The 15096-nt window shown below is 43.9% G+C and overlaps 1 long non-coding RNA gene across 1 annotated transcript; it reads left to right on the forward strand.

The window, feature by feature from the left end:
- The first annotated feature begins 3107 nt into the window (after positions 1 to 3107).
- LOC115251773 (uncharacterized) lies at positions 3108 to 14493 on the forward strand. Its single transcript, XR_003890299.1, has 2 exons — positions 3108 to 3500; positions 13985 to 14493. It is a non-coding gene; the product is annotated as an uncharacterized lncRNA (long non-coding RNA).
- Positions 14494 to 15096: the final 603 nt, after the last annotated feature.

Raw genomic sequence — 15096 nt, forward strand, 5'->3', positions numbered from 1 at the left:
TCCACTTTTGGAAACAAACAGGATATTCTGCAGGTCAGACAGGGAAAATTACTTTGCCTGCTGGGTTAAACCCTGTAGCGACAGAACGCCGCTGGGTCAGGCTGCTCCCCTTTGATGATTGCAATGGACTTGATTGGCAATTGGATCCCAAATGCAGAGACGGCGGTTCAGCTTTTGAACTAAATGGATTTATTTACCCAAAGGTGAATACAAGCAATTCCAATAATTTCCTAGTCCACAAACAGTCAAAGCAACGTACGTAAGCAACGTCAGTGGAAGAAACCTCAGGAAACACAGAGCCCTGGAGGCTGAGGTCGTACTCTGAGGATTCCTTTTGACCCGAGGAGTCGTCATCTGGCAGCAGAAGGAAGTTGCAGATAGCTTCATGAGCAGATAGTGAATGAGCTGCAGGGGCACCAGACTGCTGGTTAACCAGAGAGAGAGGAGGAGAGTCTTTTTAATTGCTTCATCAAGCTGCCGAACAGTTGTTAAACCTTTGCTGATCGCTGAAATGACCTGCAGAAATGTACATTATTGATCAGTTTTCTGAAATCTTTTGTTTCAACCTGCGACGGTTCTCTTCCATTTCAAGCTAAACTGAAAAATGAGAAAAAAATCTGCTGTATTATATACCGCTTAAGTTGCTTCTATATCTGCTGCAAAAGAGTGTTTGCACTTGCTATCACCTTCAGGTTTTCGCAGATTTTGGCATCAGGTGTCAAGCTGACACCAAAATCCTGGCAGAAACGATGTCAGCACCTCGAGTAGATCCCCCATAAAGCCGCCTCCGACACCAGAATCGTATCCTGTTCACACAACAGGCTGCAGGCTTCGTTTACCAGTCAGACATTAATGGGTGTGCAGCGCAGATCATCAGCATTAACACAAGTAGCAATAATGATGGAACTTAATTATCAAAGAAATGTGACAGGCGATGTAATGCATGACACATGCAGGAGTTTTTGGATTTTTCAGACACATTATTTCTGCCTAAAAGGGCAAACTGCTGCGACCCGGAGGAAAATACACCGGTCATGTCAAAAAGAGTGATTCAGAGTGATTCATTCCTTTGGTTTTTGGTCATCGTGATCAAATGACGCACATAATGACTGCAATAAAATGTTCTCAGGACGGAAGTTATTACAGTGTCAAGTAGGGAAACCTGGGTCTGTCTGTACTTAGTCTCCTTGAGAAAGATGACGCAACAAGACACTTTCCACTATAGAGACAGAGAATAGATGGGAAAACCCTTTTTGGTTCATAAACACAATCAGAGATCATGTTCAGCGTCACAAATACATAGAATGTAATATTTTATTGTTGCTGGTTGTGGCATTTTTCTAGGGAAACATTTTGCTCAGTTCATAACGACATGAGATCATGACGCTGCTAATGTTGTTTTTTTCCAGCTGGCAGTGCATTAACGAAGCAACTCGAGCCAGCGTTTAACACCTCACCCTGCCTCTAACGACATGTTGAGGTACGAGAACTGTACCTGGGCCCTTTTACTCCCCCTCCCAAATAAAAAAGCCTCAACAAAAACAAACAGTCCAATGATGCTGTCAGTGACTCTAGAAACCAAGGTTAGAGTAGAGAAACAGCACCTTTATGTTTCGTGTGCATGTGGCAGACGGCATTATGGGTCATTCGTTTTATGCATTTAAATACATGAACGTGCACACGCGGTCTATCGACCTGCCCGACACATTTCTAATAGGTAATAAAGCGATGCGAGTGCCATTGCACCACTTTGGTGAACAGCCTGCAGTGGGAGGGAAAATTTATTCAAGAGTGTTTTTCACCGAGTGGCATCACAACCTGGAAAGTGGGACCGTTCATGTGTCCAAATATTTGTTTAACGTGGGAGGAGATTTTTCAGGGTTCACCTGCGGAGGTGCAGTCGTCTTCAGATAGCCGCAGATGTTGTGCTGCAACTGGCGGATGGGCATTGGCAGGAAATCCCTTTGTTGCCATGACAACCCCGTGTACCTACGTCGGAATGGCGTCAGCCGAGTCCCTGAGCCTCAGAGCAATATTTTTTTTTGCAGTAAATCAAAGCGAAGTTTGCCCTTCAGGTTGAGTCATGTTATGATGTTAGAATCAGGAACAGGATGTGGCAGGAAGAGTCTTTGGTGCTCGCAGTGACACGGATGTGACACGGAATCCTTCTGCTTAATCTATAAGAGGTGGCGAAGTCGTTGAGCTTCATTTACCACCGCTGGCTGCGGCTGCTCATGTTTGCTGTTTCAATTAAACTTGAAGAAATCGCTATAAAACATGTTAACCTAACATGGCTGTTGTTTCCTTCCACAGTCGAAATGCATCCACATTATGTCGATTAGAGTCTCTAAATTAATGTGTGTGTGTGTGTGTGTGTGTGTGTGTGTGTTGGGGGGAGGGGGTCAACGGTGTGTGTTCTGTGATGGACTGGACTTGGATGACCTTTATAAGTGTCACATGATAAAATAATCTTTTGTCTACATTGCTACTCAAGAACATTCTACTGGATCAATCAACTTGGCTCCTCCCACATTGTAAAGTGGTAGAAAGTTATATTCCTTATATTTAAAGCAAAAGAGATGCTACTGTAACACCAACGTACCGACAGTAATTCATGAAAGATACAACAGAAATTACAATAAAGGGACAATTTTGCCCTCCAGCACATAGATTAGGCCATAATGCAGCATTATGTAGAAGTGATGTCGATCTATCTGTTTACCTGACCATCATCCATCCATCCATCCATCCATCCATCCATCCATCCATCCATCCATCCATCCATCCATCCATCCATCCATCCATCCATCCATCCATCCATCCATCCATCGAACATGGAGCCTTTGTGGATCCCACCTATCCCACAGAGGTTTGACGGGATTCAGATGTTTGGTCTTTAGAGGCCAACTCAAACTCATTTTTGTGCTCCATGTGTTGGGGTCCAGGGTTCCGGGTCGTGTGTTGTTGTGGTCCTGTGTGTTCCTTCCTGCAGGGGGCGTGGGGGAGCCAATATTGGCAACAGCTGGTGCTGCAGGCAGGGACACCTGACGGCAATCTTCATCAGGCCACCTATTTAGGGAAGGAGCGCCTGTCTGCCACTGTTGGAGAGTTGTGGTGTTTCCCATGATAGAGCTGACTCCTGTTTCCTCATCATTGGTTCTTTACAACTCATTGATGCGTCTCCATGCTGCCGTGCTGGAATGGAGAACAGGCAGGACCTGACTCCCGTGGTGGCTCCGAGCTGGAGCTCTCTGTGCGCCCCAGAAGACTGGACAAGTGCGGGGGGGACTTTCTGATCGATATCTCAATAAAGACTTGGATTTTGGACTTTTACCACTGCGTTTTGACTGCTTTCGGGTCCTGGAAAATCCTAAACCTAACACCATGAACAACTGCGAAACCTTTTTTTGCGTGGCGGCAGGGCACGTTATGGAACCGACGTGAGATACAGCCAGTAGCACTTCCATGAGAGGGTGTGAGCGGTCTGCAACGATGTTTAGGTAAGTGGCACCTGTCAAAGCAGCAGGAGCCAAGTTTCACTGCAGAACGTTGCACAAAGCATTTGCTTCCTTCCCATAGTGCATCCTGGCGCCACAAATAAGACAAACAGCCATTTATGTGATGTAAAACAGTTCTTTAGCAATTTGAACCCCTTCCCTTTGTGCATCAGTGAACCTTGACCTCTGTCAGTTCAGTCTTTTCCTTGAACCCTTTTGATGGATCCTTGCACATAGCAAACAGCCCAATAGAGCTGCAGTTTGGGAGATGCTCTGACTGACTCACCACAATTTGGCACTTGCTCATTTTTTAATAGGGTTATTTACTGCAGCTGTCAGTGGTCAGAATGTTACATGATTCATCTTTATAGTGGAACTCACAACAGTAATTACAATGGCATATTTGAAATATGGGTCTGTCTTCATCATCCTTGTGAAAATTGCTTATGGGAATTCTGAATGTCATGCATGATCTTCCATAAAATGTCAAGACGAGGGGCGAGATCTCGGGGCTCTCGCAGTAACATCTGGACACTCCCACGAGACCTTCACACTCTGCTGCATCTTCGGGAGGCTCACACTTCACAAGCACTCGCAGAACCGACACACTTTCCACCCTCAGACTAACACTGAAAATTCACAGCCCAGGTCCCTCTCATCAAGAACATATGACCCACACAGCGATCATCAAACTTGTGAGCCGTTTCATCACCAGCGTAGCTTCTGATCCGTCTGATCACACTCACACACATCTACACACATGTGGAGTGCAGATCACAAGTTGTACGCTCACAAACCCGTTTACTTTTTAATCTTTGTAAATCCCAGAAGCTCAATGTTAATTCTGCTCAGACTGTCAGGGTTTGGTGGAAGTGGGACACAAAGCAGATGGCACGAGCAGAAGATGGGAATCTCTGAGACGGCACATTTGTAAACAGGCCGAGCTGCACTGTCTGATAAGAACCAAGAACTTTTGAAACTTTTAGCACAGCTTATTTAGTTGTCATATAAAAACAAACTTGAGTGATAATAAATACATTTACTTCTTCTTGAAGGCAGATTTTAGTCTTCCTACATGCGATGATCCTTTGTCACACATGCTCATTCTTTAATAAGCCTTGTTACTCCCCCAACATGTTTAACCTCAACGTATACATGAAGGAGAAATGAGATTGAATTTGTAGCTTCAGGAACTAAACAGCTAATTTTCAATGCATTTGAAGTGATGCTGAGATTAGCAGGATTTAGCAGGACTGGCTAGGATAAATGGGTGCGGCAGGAGTTCAGGTGTTCCAGGGAAATTGTAGCTGCTTTTTTTTTTTTTATAAACACACAAAATTTAAATTCTTGCTTTGTGTGAGCACATTAGGTGTCATTAAATCAGGAAAGAAGTTATTATCATAATTTAGTCCACATTAGATGACACATGACTCAGAAAGGCCGAGCTCTCCCATGTCTGACTCCCACGGCCTAAACATTTACCGGCCTCAGAAAATGAGAAACCCTTTTCATTGCCTCTGTGTTCTGGTCATTGTGAGCGGTCAATTGTGTGGGAAAGATGATCTGCCTTAATTTATTCCATTGCAATTTCAATTAATTATGCTTTTCTCGTCAATTATGGAGGACAGAGTGACCAACACGGTTTCATTCCTCATCTGAGTCCTGTTGGTGCGTTCATTTCCAGCACATGTCTGTATTGTATTAATTATTGTAATTAATTATTGTATTAATCTTATCAAAGGTTGTCAGTGCATCTTATTATTGCCTGATACTGCACCAATGCTTCTTTAAGCTGGACATATCAAAGAAGTGACACACACACACACACACACACACACACACACACACACACACACACACACACACACACACACACACACACACACAGGACAAAAGGACGGGTGAATATCGGGAACAGATGAGTACAAGTCCAACAGCTGATCAAAGCAAACTTTAAAGGACATTAAGTAAGCGTGACAACAGTAATCAATCAATCAATCAGTCAAATGAATCTTTATTTATACAGCCTCTGTTACAATCAAAATTGTTTCTAGGCGCGTTCTAGAATCCCAGGCCCTGACCCCCAACAAGCAACAGTGGCAGGAAAAACTCCCCAGGAAGAACAGGAATAAACCTGGAGCAGGACCAGGCTCATGTAGGGGGACCCTCCTGTTGATGGGGGCGCTGGGTAGAGAGGAGAGGAGAGGAGAGGAGAGGAGAGGAGAGGAGAGGAGAGGAGAGGAGAGGAGAGGAGAGGAGAGGAGAGGAGAGGAGAGGAGAGGAGGCGAGGCTAATGATGTTGATGTTGCGCTACGCTCCACCTGCCTCCCAATCAGTCATTAGCATGTCGAGATCGATGTCGCCAGTTACTACTGAGCTTCTGCTGGGAACGTTTCGGATCACAAACGTTATAAAACCTAAACGTCCTCGTTATAATTCCCAACGACATCACAACAAAGTCAGAAAAAGGAGCCTCGGAAAGATGCAGACGGCTGAACGAGGAGAATTTGAAGACCAATACTGCCGTTGCTAATTTTCTCCTGGACGTGTTAGATTGAGCGAAGTTTGGCTAATTTCATTCTAAGTGATGTGGGAACGGTTCAAATATTCTCTACAGCCAACAACGCTCTGCGTGCAGGTGGGTCTTTTTCTCAGGTGGCGATAAATAAATGCCTGGTAAAATTCTCCGGCGATGTTCCATCTGCCTCCTTCATGAACAATATTATTTACTGGTAATTATCGCTGTCAAAAGACAGATAAAGCTAAGTTGTGGGTTCTTGCCAACAGCAAATGAGATCCAAACCCACATATTCTCATCATCTCCCGTAAAGATTCACACATACGCACGTAGTCTGGTTTTGCTCCTCAAAATAGCTGGTATGGAACTTCGAAATAAGCCAATGGCGTCCAGTCTGGCAACCGTCATCATGCCAACCCTCCAATGTCTATGGAGGCTACATGCGTCAGAGTGAATGCTGGGATGGCACAGTGTGGGCGTGACACACCGTCATATGGGAATTTAAAAAGACACGGTAAATGATATTACCTCATTCCTTAGATCAGTCATGGCGCCGTATATTTGGGTTGATGAGCAGTTTTGCTCCTTGGAGGTTTGTATGGAGGCAGCCTGTCTTGTGCAGACCCCAGCGTGTGCAATGACTCTGGGACCAATTAGAATATCTGCTTTATCAGGCTTGGATGAAGGGCAACATTACTCAGGCTGCTGGGATATTTGAACGTGCAGATGTCCAACTTTAAACATGACGATCACCAATGCAACGATAACCAAAACCACTCCCGTCTACACTCACTTGTAGCACAAGTTTGCATCTGTGCAAAGACGCGCTGGAATTGACGACCATGTTGTTTGGCTGTGATCAAACCGCTGTCTCAAGCATTGTCTGCTGACCTTTTACATCTCAATACTTTTATCGCTGCTGCATTCTAAACACGTTGCACTTGCTTTCATTTGCAACTAGGCATATTCTTTCCTGAAATATAGCCAGAGTCACCCTTAAATGAGCAAAGCTGCCTCACCTAAGAGGATTACTCCCTCATAAATATGCATAAATATACAGTGGGATGTGAATGACTTCCACCATTCTTGTATGTTCTAAAAAAACACAGGAAGGAAATTGGAATAGCTAGCAGTTCAATATGGATGCCAGCCTCAAGAATGTCACCTTTCCAGAGCACTTATTCCATTAAAGAGCGTCTTTCTTTAACTTTGAGTCAGTCAGACATAAAAAAAAAGGTTAATTGCAAGTAGCCACAGAGCCACATTAAGGTTCTCCAATCTGCCACTATGGAGAACTGTGTGTTCGTGAGCATAAGACCACTGTCAACGGAGAATTAGCTGCACATCCAGCCGTGCTCAGTGTCTGTTTTGTGGTTTGTTTTTTTTGCCATGTTTGTCTGTGTACTTGAGGAGCTGAAAGGAAGATTACATTTACTCCAGCCATCTGGTTGTGGAGGTCCCACCTGTGTTCAATCTGTGCACAACACTTTTATTTGCATCAACGCTGGCAAGATTATCAGCTCGTTAGTATGTAAGTGTCGGGATGTTTGCAATGTTTGGGTTTTGAGAAGAATCACATGTCATTTCTGCCTGACATGTAGTTTGCCTGGTTTGGGACAGAGGTGCACATTTTTGTTATCTTTGGAGACTTTAGGGTTATTTTAACTAACACACACACACACACACACATGCACACAGTCATTTGAAGTTGTGAGGACCAGACAAAATGTCCTCACTCCCCTGAAATGTCCTCACTTTACTAGTAGAATGTGGATTATGGTATTCGGTATATAGCAAGTACAAGGGCACACAAACACACACATAGCTGAGTAATTCCTTGCAGCTCTCGGTGTACTCCCTCCCCATCTGTAAAAGTTCAAATGGATCATATGTGAAAAAATTGTAGACTTGTGCCTTCTGCTCAACAAGGAACGGCACAGCCGTGGTTCTGGCTGCTGAGTGAGTAATAGGTGGCGGTGCAAATGTAAGACGAGGAGACGTAGATGAGTGTAGACCACCGATAGTCTGTGATACAGAGGTGAGACCCTTCAGGGTACGATGTTAACCAGTTTGTCACTCCAGTTGACACCGCCTTGGCTTGTGGATTTAGTCATGCTTCTTATCAACTCTGTGGGTGTCGAACAGCAACAGACCTTCAACATTCCAATCTGCAAATGTTCAAATTACAGAAGAAATAATAATAATATAATTCTCACAATCTGTATTCTCATTATACAACTGATGCAGGGAGAAATACAAATAATCTGAAAATTGCTCAGTGTTTATTGCACATTAAGAAATGTTGGTCGGGCAGCTGCAGAGTCACATGACCTTGTTAGGATAATAGACGGCATTTACAGAAAGCACCAAAGTAAAGTACAAATTTGTGAATAAATAAAACTGCACGACTATACTCCCAGGGGAATATTTACCTGTGTAAACTGCTGTCTGAAGGACAAAAAACAACCCATTTTTATGAACAAAATAATAATTACAAGACAAACAGTTCAAAAATCAGTTTATTGGAGTTTTAACAGTAGGAATATTTTTATACTGGGCCCAAAATAATTATACTGTAAAATAGCAGTGAGTATTCTCGGCCTGTAAGTGTTTCACAGAACTGTTAAAAGTTGCACTTTCCAGCTCAGGATGTACGAGCTGATGCATCCGTGTGATTCTGAAGCCACTAAAGTGCCGTTTTCTATAAATACAACATAGAGGCTTGGAACCCATTTGAGCTTTATTGAGATTTATTTTTCGCTTTTCTCGTATTTAATGAATGTAGCACAATTGTAACCCCCACTGTCTCTAATATATATAAAAATCTCTGCCCCCTCCTGGGCGGTGTCCCCCTCCTCCAGACTTGGGTCCTCTACCAGAGGCCTGGGGGTCTGAGGGTTCTGCCCAGGATCTCAGCTGTTCCTGGGACTCTTCTGGACAGAGATCTCTGATGTGGTTCCTGGTATCTGCTGGAGCATCTGCTCAGCTTGTGGGTTACTGCCCCTAGAGTCCCAATCACTACTGGGACCACTGGTGCCTTCATGCCCCACATTCTCTCTATCTCCTCCTTCAGTCCTCGGTACTTCTCCATCTTCTCCTGTTCCTTCTTCCTGATGTTGCTATCACTCGGGATTGCTACATCCATCACCACCACTGTCTCCTGGTGTTTATCTACCACCACTATGTCAGGCTGGTTGGCCACCACCATCTTGTCAGTCTGGATCTGGAAGTCCCACAGGATCTTGTCCTGCTTGTTCTCCAGCACTTTTCTCCACCTGGACCCTGGGGCCTCCAGTCCATACTCAGATGTTCCTGTCCACTATGCCAGCCACCTGGTTAAGCCGCTCCATGTATGCTTTCCTGCTAACATCTTGCACCCTGCTGTGACATGCTAGACTGTCTCAGGGGCGTCTCCACACAGCCTCCACCTGGGGTCTGGTCTGGTCTGGTCTGGTAGACCCTGGCCTCTATTGCTCTGGTGCTCAGGGCCTGTTCCTGTGCAGCCTTGAGAGCCTCTGTGCTCTCTTCCAGCCCGGCCTTTTGCAGCCACTGGTAGGTTTTCTGGATATCAGCCACTTCCTCAATTTGTCGTTGGTACATTCCATGCAGGGGCTTTAAAAATGATATTTTCCCCCATGACTACTCTCTATTATTTTAGTCTGAAATAAATAGTATTACGTGGATGTTACCCCAGGTTTTATTTGTCAGTTCAGTTTCATCCTTGTTAATTGATGACAGAATACGAAGATGACGCATGCGAGTTAGCAACTGACATTTCTGAGACCCAGGCTGCTATTCTGATGCTAAACAGTGAAGCATCAAGTGTTTTCACATCTCCAATAAGTGATCTCACATCTCGCTCTGGTCATAGCATTAAAGAAAGAGAAAAGGATCAGTTGTTTTCTCAATGAATGTCGATTAAACCACTGACGTACATTTTAGTCGCATCTTCTGAGACGAGAGGCAGAAGTGGAATGCTGGAATACTAATTTGCACTTCTTTTTTTGCCGTATGCCATCATCCCCCCTCCCTTTCAACAGGAACAGCTACACACTCCCACATCTGTGATTGAGTAGCATCAGGACGGCTGTCTCAGTGTCAGAGTCCTTCTAATGTTGGAATGTCAGTCACACCCACAAATCTGCTCATTCAGGTCACCAAACTGTACAGGCTATTACACTATTTACACTTGTATTTCCACCACATATTATTTAGAGCATTGAATTTTCAATCATCTCCTAGCTGCGTTTTATCTAGCTGTGTCACTGGAGGGGCTTTGGACCCGGATGATCCTAAAACAACAAAAGGAAAGGACGTAATGCTTGATTTGATCACTATAACGCTGCATTTTCTGGTCACCTAACAGAGAGGCTTACTGTGGGCTTTCTTGTTGGCCAGAAAGTGGAAAGCAGCAGAGGGAGACGTACAGCACATGTCCCAAAAAAAGATATTTATGTCCTCGTGGATGACGGAAATGCAAAATAACTTAGCTAAATTTACAGTAGAAAAGGCCTATGACGTCATATCGTTGACCTTCCTCTCCCATAGTTTGCACATGGAGAACTGTGGCTATTTTCATCTGAGTGAGTAAGAAACCATTATCTCTAAGACGAGTTCTCCTTATCCCCATTCAGCTGCATGTGAGAATGGCTTGAGTAACCCATCTCTCTAAATACTCATTGAGATCCATTAGGACCAGGGAATAGAGGGAAATGTCTGGTGGAAGGTTCACTTTGTCCTCAAAATACTATTTTACAACCTTAGTTGTGTTGCTGAGAGACAGAAATATACTTCGGACAGGTCGGCTCAAACCTGGAGGCAAATGGGATGAAACTATTGTCCACATGTTTGACAAACCAGCCCCCACACAAGAGCCGAGGTCACGTCTGCAGCGTAAAGCAGCAGCAGCTTGTGAATGAAGGATGCTTTGAAAAGGCTGTGATGGTCGCCCGGGGCAATGGACCAGGAGGTGACGTCTGGTGAAAATGTGGGGTCACTCTTAACTACCCACCAATCCCCAGTCACACAACACAGCCCTTGGGGGGGGGGGGTTCCATCAGCAGTGGGACGCCCCAAATATGAATTGCTTTAGACACACTTAGTCTTTAAAGTACATCTTAATCTTAAATCCCAGTATGTGAGGTTCACACCAAGATCCGCTCTGCTGCCTCTGAGTTCCTGTCGCACAGCTTCGTTCTAGTAAAGAGACTGATCATGAAAAACATAGAAAATCAGCTCAATCTCACCTTTGTTAAATCATCTGCTTCGTTATGCTATTACAATGAATACATTATCAATTGATGTAATGACTCTAATATTGGTGCCCCTTTTTCAACATGCTGTCCTGATTTCAGAGCATATTTTAGCTTTTTATATTTTAGCTTTTTAGCTTTCTTTTGTGGAATAGCCTTAAAATGTATTTTTGCTTCACCATTATCATTTTGATTGTGTCAAATGGGCAAAGTTCAGTCAGCTGAAAAATAAAAACTTAAATTTGAAATAATTAAATTCACTGATCCAGCATATTGATGCCAATATCCCTTAAAAACGAAAGTTTTATCAGAAAACGATCTGAAGTTGATGCCTACAGCGGCAGCGGACCCTTTTGAAGTAGCTAATGTTGGGTTGTTCCCGTAAATGGGCGTGAACTGTTACTGAACTCTGCATCCTTGATATTATTCACTGTGCTTCACCATAAACTGCACTATCCTACCGCAGTCTGCAATTATCAGAGAATTATGTGATGATGGGAGGGCAGATGGTGGCTTTGTGAAATTATGTAACTAAATATTAAAATGAGGCACAGTGCAAACACAAACAAAACCCATCAGAACTTCCAAAAAGCTGGCTGTGTTGCTCTGAAAACTTATATCACACATGCTTGTTTTGTCATTAGAAGAGAACCTGAGACACGTGAGGCACAAATATGCTATAGGACACAAAAGGAATAAGGCTTTTAGTGCATGTGTACTTCTTTATGGTGATTTCGACCCTGCCTGTGCTGGTAATCTGCTCGTTCTTCTGTCTGGCCGAGCCTTTTCCTGCTCCGTCTTTTCCCATTTTCCTGAGTTCTTCTCTGAGGATTATCAACCTGTGGGATTCTTTCCTGGATTTCTTGGACGCTGTGTTCTTTCATGATCAGAGGCTGTTTATGAATAAAATATGATTGCAAATTCCTCCACCGTGGTTTGTGTGTTGTTCCTGCTTCTGGCCATGACAGGTTCACTTCAACATTTGCACCTCAGGCATTAGAATTTGTCCGTCTGCAGTTCTCTGTCAAGGGAACTGTTGAAGGTTTGTTTAAAAGAAAAACCCAAAATGCAGAGACCAATGCAAATGACTGAAGATGAAAGCTACCGTGGAAGCACAAAGGGAAGAGAGAGGATTGGGTTTTTGCTGTGGGCAGAAACAACAGCTTCACATCAAGCTGAAGTGACCTAGACAGAGCCACAGCAAGAGGGGGGGAGGAAGAGAGGGGAGGGAGAGAGGGAGCGAGGACGGGAGCAAGGGAGGGAGCAAGGAAGGAAGGAAGGGAGGGAGGGAGGGGAGGGAGCGAGGGTACGCGGCAGCGAGCGGAAGCGGTGGGCGAATCAGGGACAAGACTGATAGAAAGCAGTGATAAGAAAATTGAAGAAGGTGCGGGAAGTGTTGTTGAGATGATGTGAGCACAGAGTCAGGGGATCAAAACAAAGACCTCATCAAGGAGAAGAGAGCGCCCGGGCAGACGGGTCGTTCTCCAGATGCACTGTGAGACATGTGATGGGGAAGATGGGGAACGCTATTAGATGAGTCTGCAGACATAACTCTGTGCTGACGAATGAGGACTCACAGGACGAGAAGTTAGAATCCTGGCATGAAGATCAGTGAACCATTTACCTTTATTATGTGTAAAAGGTTGCAACTTGCAAAAGGGAAACACAGATGCTGCTCTTTATCTTTACTGAAATTGCTTGAATCATGCAGCCCGACAGGATCCTGCATGTGGATGAGTCCTGAGTGAACGGTCGGTGTTTGCAGCTTGTGCAGCGAGAACCATCTGGTTCAAAAGAAACGGGTCTCTTCTATAATCTCTCTGCTGTCACCTCAGTTTGCTCAACAGAACCTTCTTGAACTCAGCATCTGTGTCAGTATTTTGTTCTCTCGGCACCATTTCTCTTCAGGTTTCCTCAAACGCCCTGAGTTTCCATGGAGACAGGAAATACCAGGCAGGTGGTGAATTCTCAAGGACTCATGTAACAGTGGATATTCCACTTCCGACAGGACAAATGACCCCCCTTGGAAAAAAGTGAATGGAAAAAGAGAATTCTAGTTGAGTGCAGCTCTACCTGTCAAGAAGTGACGTCAGCAGTCATCAGAAGTCAGCGACATGCTGGTTCAGCAGCCCCAGAACCAAGCATGTGCTACTTTATACACAAAACCGTGTTTGATCCAATTGCATTTACTTCTTTAGCAATGACGAGAGTTGGTGACTGAAATACAAAATAAACTCGGTGGCTGCAGCTTGTCAATAATATTTCATGTTTTCCACCAGCTAAAGGTCAAATGTAGAAAAAAAACAAAAACCCAAAACAGTGTGTATCATTAACCTAAAACCTGAAATTTTGAAAAGATGGCTATATAGAATAAATGAAGATGAGGGTAAATTAAACCTGAGCTGTCAGCGAAGCAGCTTTTGACTTGAAAGCAATAGGCCTGCAGAGAAGAACATTAACGTTGAATAGCTGAGAGCAAAATCCAATAGCAGGCGCGAGAGGGTATCGACGTTTACTGGCCAGCAATCCAGCTTCAACATTAGACGAGTGCACAGCAGCCGCTATGTATTCAGGTGGAAGAGTCATAAACACAGTTAGCATGTCCAGTGAATAAATGCCTGACAGGTCCCAGAAATCAATTAGAGAAAAGCACCACATGGATGAAACCGGATTGTGTGACAAGACTGATTGACATTTGTCCCTCCTTTTCTGTCCAGGTTGAAAGACGTCAAAGAGCTCCGGTGAAGAAAAAGCAGGAAGTTATTTCTTTGCTAGCTCACTTTTAACGCCTTTGTCTCTGATCATCATTGGACCCAGTTTAACCAGAATTCTTATATGAAATTTGGAGGGGCCAAAAGGCTTTCTTTCACATGCACGAGGATACACACATAACTGATTATGTGGCCCTCCATCCTGAATAATTGCTACTGTAATGTCAAAATTTAAAATATTGGAATGACCCGGCAGGGTAAACTAAAATCTCTGACTCAACCTCATTTTACTGCTGTGTAGCTACAAGCAAATGACACCTTTGATCTCAGCCTCTAAAACACTTTAACAGGATCACAAGTCATTTGTCAGGGGTCTTTCCCATTAGCTTTGATCAGATTTATGGAGAAAAAAACCCCGTTCTTACAGCATTTTCATCTTTGATTGGGCACCAAGAGATGCTGCCCAATGTTTTTAAAACATGGTTTGTGTTCAAGAATAAACTCTCAATCATTAAGTGTCTTTTCTTGGATATGGGGGGGTGGATCTTGCTTGATCGGGACTGTCATCAATGTTCAGAACAGGCCCAGCTATACAGCTCAAAAAAGCAGAAAAGATGGATTTAATTTTAGAGCAGGCATGAGGATTTTCAGATTCAAAACACCCAATTACCTTTGTGAGAGGTACCCTTTATTTGAAGAAAATTGTCTGCATGTATCTGCAGTTTTATATAAAAACAGACTGATTGAGCTGCTTATAGGCACACTAGGCAGACTGTTTTTCTTTTAATTTAGTGTCCTGCCATCAGAGCCAGGTGAAGCATAATTGATTTTGCTTTGGCTATTGAATTTGAAAGCAGTGCCCGTATTACAGCGCTATATTTGATCAGCAATTGTAGCACTAATGTAAAAAAACCTATTTGTGGCCGTAGAGCGTCTCTTTCTGTAAGATTTTCTTTATGATTTGAGCATCATTGGGGCGGGTTGGACGGTCTGGCTCGAATTAAACAGGTGTCTCGGAGGAGTTGTGTTCCATCTCTGGGTCGCCTCATGGCTTGGTGATGAACATGACCTATATTTCATCATATATTTCATGCTACGCACATGTCATGTAGGGATTG

The sequence above is a fragment of the Takifugu rubripes genome, chromosome 12 (genome assembly GCF_901000725.2).
Source record: "Takifugu rubripes chromosome 12, fTakRub1.2, whole genome shotgun sequence".
Classification (NCBI taxonomy): Eukaryota; Metazoa; Chordata; class Actinopteri; order Tetraodontiformes; family Tetraodontidae; genus Takifugu; species Takifugu rubripes.